Source organism: Citrus sinensis, chromosome 5 (assembly GCF_022201045.2).
Source record: "Citrus sinensis cultivar Valencia sweet orange chromosome 5, DVS_A1.0, whole genome shotgun sequence".
NCBI lineage: Eukaryota > Viridiplantae > Streptophyta > Magnoliopsida > Sapindales > Rutaceae > Citrus > Citrus sinensis.
In genome coordinates, this window is record NC_068560.1 from 29,997 (window position 1) to 38,312 (window position 8,316).

At 42.9% G+C, this 8,316-nt stretch overlaps 1 pseudogene; it reads left to right on the top strand.

Moving 5' to 3' along the window:
- The first annotated feature begins 1,269 nt into the window (after positions 1-1,269).
- LOC127902046 (protein WVD2-like 3) lies at positions 1,270-3,401 on the top strand (annotated as a pseudogene).
- Positions 3,402-8,316: the final 4,915 nt, after the last annotated feature.

Consider the following 8,316-nt stretch of genomic DNA (forward strand, 5'->3'; position numbering starts at 1 on the left):
AACACTAGCCCGCGGCCATCACAACTTCATTTCGCATCTGAGCAAGTTCCAGCAGCCTTCCACGACCATCCTAGCTTTCGGGAACCTGCAAATGACGAGCTGAAGCAGCCATCCAACCCCCAGAGTAATGAGTTCGCAGTGCCTCAGCTCGCTGCACCCGGATCGGGCAACTCTAACCCGCGGCCAACGCACCTTCGATCTGCCGCTGAGCAAGTTCCAGCAGCCATTACCGACCAACCTAGCTTTCGGGAACCAGCACTGAAATACTAACTAGGCAACCCAAGAGGGGGGGTGAATTGGGATATTAAAAATTATTCAATTGCTACAGTGATTTCTAAATTTACAGTTTGACCCCAAAACTTTATAAAACTGTATTATGGCCCAAAACGTTCTGAAAGTTTGCAAACAGGTCCAATTTCAGAATTTCTAAATAATGCTTTGTTAATCTCAAAACTTTCTGAAATTATGATATAGCCCAAAATGCTATGACACTTTTCAAATAAGTCATTTTCTAAAATTTCAAGCAATACTTGTTTATTTCAAAGTATTCAAAATTCTTTCAATTAAACCATAAACTTTGAAAAACAACCAATTTCATAAAATCATTTTTCCATTAAATATGAAACATTTATAATGTGAAAATAATGATTTATTTAAAAAGAATAAAAACAATCAATTTCATAAAATCATTTTTCCATTAAATATAAAACCTTTAAAATGTGAAAATAATTATTTATTTAAAATGTATAAAAAATAATTTGATGATCTGAATCAGCCATCCAACCTTCAGTTCCCGGAAACCACGTTGGCAGCAACTGCAGAAACTTTCAGCCGCGTCGATTTCATCTCAAACCTGACAGCCACCATCGCCGCGGCCGTCGACGCCATGCTGCGGCCGAGCTCAACTCCACCAACATCTACAACCCCTTTCCAGTCAATCCCACCCTTGACATCCAACTCCACAGCCGCAGCAAGAGAGAAGCAACAGCCGGCCCTAATTTTGCAAACATCACAAAACCCTACTGCCAACCCGTTTCCACCCATCCAAACCCGAGTCCATAACCCGAAAAACCAAACCCGAATCCACCCAAATAATCACCAAACCCGAACCCAACATCCACATAACCAAACCCTTTCACAAGCCCAACAGCCCACTTCTTTTAATTCTCTCCACCAGGCCCAAAATCAAAACCATTCTCAAGCCCAAAATCAAAATAATAAAGGCCTAGAACACCCACCCAAACCCAACCCAATTTTTAAAAAGCCTTCATACGCCAATGTTATTAATCCCGCTAATATTCTTAACCCAAATGCTCCAATTCCCTCGAAATCATTTGTGGATGCAGTTGCGGGAGTTTCAACCACCATTCCTCAAAAATCGATTTCCTTGGTCAAAGGCGAGCCGGCTGTACATTTTTCGGCTGCGGAAATTCAAACAATGGCGGAACCATTCAAATTATCTCTCGTAGGTAAATTTTCTTTTGGCCGACCTCCTATGGAATTAATTAGAAATTTTTTTGTGTCTCTAGGTCTAAAAGGAAATTGCCAAATATCTTTATTGGATCCTCGCCATGTTTTAATTAAACTTGCTTTAGAAGAGGATTATTCTAGAATTTGGGTGAGACAGACATGGTTTATTAATGGAAGAGGCATGAGAGTCTTTAAATGGAGCACTGATTTCCGGTGTTCAGCAGAGTCTCCGATTGTTCCGGTTTGGGTTTCTCTGCCTTATTTACCTGTGCATTTCATTCATTGTAAATCTGCTCTTTGCTCAATTGCTTCTGCTATTGGTAATCCACTTCGGGTTGACCACGCAACGGCTTCGGTTAATCGGCCGTCTGTAGCTCGAGTATTAGTGGAATATGATGTTTCAAAGCCATTATTACCTCGCATCTGGATTGGTGAGGGGGAGTCAGGTTTCTGGCAGGATGTGGTTTTTGAACGAGTTCCGGCCTACTGTAATTCTTGCAAACATCTCGAACATTCTGTGGAATCTTGTTATATTGGGAGTCAAAAGTTACTGATGTTTGTATGGATAAAGAAGTCGATTGTGTCATAGTTTATTCAAATGGTGTCTCCCATGATTCTGATCATGAAACAATTCACAATCATCATGATGTTGCGAGGCCATTTGAACATGTTGACGGGGATCCTCAACTCCAAAGTTTGGTAGAAAGCACTGAAGTAAAAGAATATGAAGTGAAGGAGTGTACCTCAGAGACCTCAATTGAGGTCGAGAAGGGTAAGGAAGAACATAATGTAGTAAGTTCAATGCCTGAGGCTGGCTTGCCTGCAGAGAAGACCAAACCAGAAGATGTAAAAACAAAGGAAAATAATAAGTCACATTTAGTTGAGAAGCATTCGTCAAAAGCCACTGCTGGAATGTTCGAACAAAACACACCATTCCACAACCATTTTCCCTAGCAACTGAAAAGCGTGCTTCAAATGGAACCCGACCTACTGCAGCTGAGCTGAAGAGTGTGAATAAATCATCTAATACAAATAGTCTGCGACATCTGAATAGTAAAAAACAGAATCAGCCACCTCTGGTTCCAAGGAAGCCATTGCAACCCAATAACAAGAAGCTTCCTGATGAGGAAGACTCTTGTTCTGTTGCTTCCTCCACTGCCGCATCAGTGCGGACTGTGAAGTCCAGGATCATTGTTGCAGCAGCTCCTACATTTAGATGCACTGAACGTGCAGAGAAACGGAAGGAGTTTTATTCAAAACTAGAGGAGAAACACCAAGCTCTGGAAGCTGAGAAGAGCCAAAGTGAAGCCAGGACTAAGGAAGAGACAGAAGCAGCTATCAAGCAATTGAGAAAGAGTTTAACATTTAAGGCGAGCCCAATGCCAAGCTTCTACCATGACGGACCACCACCAAAAGTTGAACTCAAAAAGATGCCACCAACTCGTGCAAAATCACCAAAGCTGGGCCGAAGGAAGAGCTGTAGTGATTCAGCCAGTTTGAATCAAGGAGACCAAGTGAAGGGAACTTCTCGCACGGGAAATCGTCAAAGTCTAGGTAATTACAGAGAAGACACCACCCTTTTTTCCACTGACAAAAAGGATCCAAGCAACATCCCAAATGGTCATGTCATTTGCAAACTCCAAGACAATCCTAACCTAGCAGAAGATATAATGGTCCCCAAGGTAAATGTTCATAGTAATCCAGAAATTGGTGTTGTCTTCCAACACTGATTTCTGGTGAGCAGCACTCTAATTTATCAATTTAAAGAGGAAAAGGTGTTTATTTCTCTTCTTTTCCTGTGACTGTTCTGAAGAATGTGCATTTTGTTGTTTTAAATTTGCAAGGACTTGTTGCAATGTTTGTGTAATTATGAAGTGTAAATTTTCTGTAACTTATATAAATGTCCCCATTTTGTAATAACCTTTGTTCATTTGTTTAAAAAAAAACCCTAAACCCTAAACCATAAACCCTAAACACTAAAACCCTAAACCCAAAACCCAAAACCCAAAACCCAAAACCCTAAACCCTAAAAACCCTAAACCCTAAAAACCCTAAACCCTAAACCCTAAACCCTAAACCCTAAACCCTAAACTCTAAACCCTAAAATCCTAAAACCCTAAAACATAAACCATAAATCCTAACCCCTAACCCCTAATGTACACCACCACTTCCAACACGTTGGCCTTTCAATTCTCTTCGATTTGATATGTTGTTTGGAAAATTCAGAGCACGTTTGGGCCTCGAAACATTGATTTGAACTCGGAATACTATTTATGCTACAGTATCCGAATCCGAGTTTTGTTTTTTCCGGCCATTTTTCCGGCAAGTAAGCATACACCTCCCTCTAAAACACATTCATCTTTCATTGATCTATATTTTTTTGTGTTTATTGGTGATTTTTGTGTTGATTGGGACGCCCAATCAAGCCTAGAAGTGTCGGTTCGCTATTCATTGAATAGTGCCGATCACTAAATCCTAGATCCAGCCAAATTTTCGGCAAGTGAACTCTCACCACCCCCTCAAAATTGTTCCCCTCTCACCGATCTATGTTTCCCTACCCTCAATGAGAATTTTTGTGGTGATTTGAAGCCTCTACGCCTTTTTGTGGATGTCACTACTGGATCCCAAAGAACTGATCCGGTCATCGCCTTCAGGCAATCCTCCACCCATAAAGGCGAACCTGCCATTTTTTTCACTGAGGAAGAAATCAACATCATGGCCGCACCATTCAAGCTCTCTTTGGTTGGTAAGCTTTCTTTCGGCCGCCCTCCCATTGATGTTATCCGTAAATTTTTTGTGGCTTTAGGCCTGAAAGGAAATGTTGAAATCTCTTTATTGGATCCGTGCCACATCCTAATCCAACTTCACTTGGAAGAAGATTACACGAGAATTTGGCTCCGCCAATCCTGGTTTATTGATGGCAGAGCTATGCGGGTTTTCAAATGATCCACAACATTTCACGACTCTGAAGAGTCGCCGATTGTTCCGGTCTGGGTATCCTTGCCATTTTTACCGATTCACTACATGAGATGCAAAGAGACTTTGTATTCAATTGCTGCTGCCATCGGTAAACCTCTACGGATCGATCATGCCACCGCCTTGGTCAGTAGGCCTACTGTTGCTAGCGTCCTAATTGAGTATGACATTTCTAGGCCTCTATTGAAGCGGTTATGGATCGGGGAAAAAGACACTGGCTTCTGGTAGTATATCATCTTCGAAAAAGTGCCTCGGTATTGTGCTACCTACAAGCACGTGGGCCACTCTGATGACACTTGCTACATTAATAAACCCGAGTTGCGGAAAGCAGACCGTGTCGGTCCAGTTCAGCAAACTGTTGTTGCTAATGGTGAGGGTAACAAGTCAAAAGAACCTATGAAGACTCAGTACGTTCAGAAAGCTGATAACAGAAAGCTGAACGCAGCAACAAATGAAGCGGCAACTCACACCAATGCAGAAACCAGTGAAGCACAAAATGAAGTTATTACTACTGAAGCAACACATGTTATCAGCTCTGATGCCCCTGCTGTTGCTGATGGACCTCCTCAGAGCACAGTCACCTTACCTTCAGTTGTGCGTGCTTCTCCTGAGCCCACGTGCAGTGATATCGTTCCTGTTGTGGATAAGGATGATAGTGGGTTCAGTACACCTGTCGTTACTGCTGCTAGTTCTATGGCCACCACTTCCACACCTATCGTCCCCTTGGGAATGGCCGGCAGTGCACTTAGGTTTCGTGATGCTCCTTCCACAGAAGTTATGGCAATCCAATGTGCTCCGTATGATGATGCGCCGATTTGCTCTCAACACCTAATGCACATATTTACCTGAGGTGTCTCCTGTAACCAAAGATAGAATTGGAAAGAGTCATCGGATCGAGGAATACAGTAACTACAATGATGAATTTTGTGGTGATGACCGCTGTGGCAATTCAGACTCTGAGAGGGTGGAAGATGCAGTTATCCAAAAATTGGGTGACCAAAGAATTATCAGATGTTCGGAGGGTTTTATTGAAGTTACGCCACAGAAGAACTTCAAGATTAACCGTAGACGCCGGCGGCGATATTGATTTTTATCTTTATTGTATTATGTATTTTGATTATTTTATTGTTGTTGTTTTGCTCTGGAGGTTTGGTCCATGTCCCCCTCGAGTATTTGTATCTTCTTTTCGTTCTATCTACTGGTAGGGGTCCCGCCTAACCCCCCACCTCCTGGTGGTTTTTAATAAAAAAAAACCCTAAACCCTAAAACCCTAAACCCTAAACCCTAAAACACTGTAGCATCGATGAACAGACATTGTAGCAGGAATAGTAAACTCTAACTTCGAAAGGGCGTATAGGCTTCAAATCACCACAAAAACTCTTATGGAAGGTAGGGAAACATAGATCGGTGAGAGGGGAACAATTTGGAGGGGTTGGTGAGAGTTCACTTGCCGGAAATTTAGCCGGATCTAGGATTAAGTGATCGGCATTATTTAATAAATAGTGAACCGACACTTCTAGGCTTGACTGGGCACCCAAATCAACACAAAAATCACCAACAAACACACGAAAATATAGATCAATGAAAGATGAGTGTGTTTAAGAGGGATGTGTATGCTTACTTGCCGGAAAAATGGCCGGAAAAAATGAAACTCGCATTCGGGTACTGTATTGCCGTAACTTCTGTAGAAGGAGCATCGTGAGAACTCAATGCACCGCCTGTCATTCCTATATAGGGGCCGAAATAACTGCTCAGTAGCCTAAGAGCGTCAGTAGGTGTGGAAGTCGTGGCCATATAACCAGCAGCAGTAACAACAAGTGTACCGAACCCACTATCCATCTCGCCCACGACTGGAACGAGATCAGTGCACGTGCGCTCAGGAGAAGCACGCACAACTGGGGGCAAAGTGACTGTGCTCGGAGGAGGTACAACAGCAACAGCAAGAGGATCAGAACTGATAACGTGCGTCGCTTCAGTAGTAGTAACTTCGTTTGGTGGTACGAACATCATGAACAACTGGAGAAGCAACTGTTGAAGTATCCTGAGCACTGTGAGTTGTCACTTCATTTGTTGCTGCGTTCTGGTTTCTGTTATCAGCTTTCTGAACGTATTGAGTCTTCATAGGTACCTTGGACTTGTTACCATCACCATCAGGAACAACAGTTTGCTGAACTGGACCGACACGAGCTGCATTCCGCAACTCGGGTTTACTGATGTAGCAGGTGTCATCGGAGTGGCCCACGTGCTTGCATGTAGCACAATAACGAGACACATTTTCGAAGGTGATGTACTGCCAGAAGCTAGTGTTTTTTTCCCTGATCCATAAACGCTTCAATAAAGGCTTAGAAATGTCATACTCAATTAAGACTCTAGCAACAGTAGGCCTACTGACCGAGGCGGTGGCATGATCGATTCGTAGAGGTTTACCGATGGTAGCAGCAATGGAATACAAAGTCTCTTTGCATCTGATGTAGTGAACCGGTAAAAACGGCAAAAGTACCCAGACCGAAACAATCGGTGACTCTTCAGAGCTGTGAAAAGTTGTGGACCATTTGAAAACCCGCATAGCTCTGCCATCAATAAACCAGGATTGGCGGAACCAAATTCTCGTGTAGTCCTCTTCCAGGTGAAGTTGGATAATGATGTGGCGAGCATCCAATAAGGAGATTTCAACGTTTCCTTCCAGGCCAAATGCCACAAAAAATTTGCGGATAAAATCAATGGGAGGGCGGCCGAAAGAAAACTTACCAACCAAAGAGAGCTTGAATGGTGCGGCCATGATGTTGATTTCTTCCTCAGTGAAAAAAATGCCAGGTTCGCCTCTATGGGTGGAGGATTGCCTGAAGGTGATGGCCGGATCAGATCTTTGGGATCCGGTAGTGACATCCACAAAAGATTTGCAGGGTTGAGCAGTGGGTGGTTTTGACACCATTTGAGCAAATGACGGGAGTGGTGGAAACTCCAATGAAGTAACCGGATGGCCACCGGCCATAGCCGGAGAAGCCCGAACGGGAGACCCCAAAAGAATAATGCACCAAATCACCAAACAAAACCAATTCTGTGAATAGTAACCCGAAGACACTGTAGCAGAAATAGTTACTGTAGCGATCACGGATACTGTAGTACGAAGAACAGACGCGGTAGCAATGAAGAATAGTACTGTAGCAGGAATAGTGAATTATAACTTCAAAAGGGCGTAGGGGTTTCAAATCACCACAAAAACTCTCATGGAAGGTAGGGAAACATAGATCGGTGAGAGTGGAACAATTTGGCGGGGGTGGTGAGAGATCACTTGCCGAAAATTTAGACGGATCTAAGATTAAGTGATCCGCACTATTTAATAAATAGTGAACCGACACTTCAAGTCTTATTTGGACACCCAAATCAACACAAAAATCACCAACAAATACACGAAAATATAGATTAATAAAAGGTGAGTGTGTTTAAGAGGGAGGTGTATGCTTACTTGCCCGAAAAATGGTCGGAAAAGTGAAAGTCGTATTCGGGCAATGTAGCATGAATAGTGTTCCGAGTTCAAATCAATGTTTCGAAGACCAAACGTACTCCGAATTTTCCAAACAGCATATCAAATCGAAGAGAATTGAAAGGACAATGTGCTGGAAGGGGTGGTGTACATTAACTCGCCGAAAAAATATCTGGAAATTTGAATCAAAGTTTCGGCATGACTGTAGCAAGTTGAGAGAAAATTCTACTGTAGCAAATCAGCGTTTTTTTGTTCCTATTACCCAGTATACCGTGATATCTGACTTCTGGCCGTTGGGAGTCATGGGTACAACTTCTCATACTTTGCAGCCCAAAGTGGGCTCAGATATGACTCAGGATACCCATGTGGATGATATTCGTCCGTTG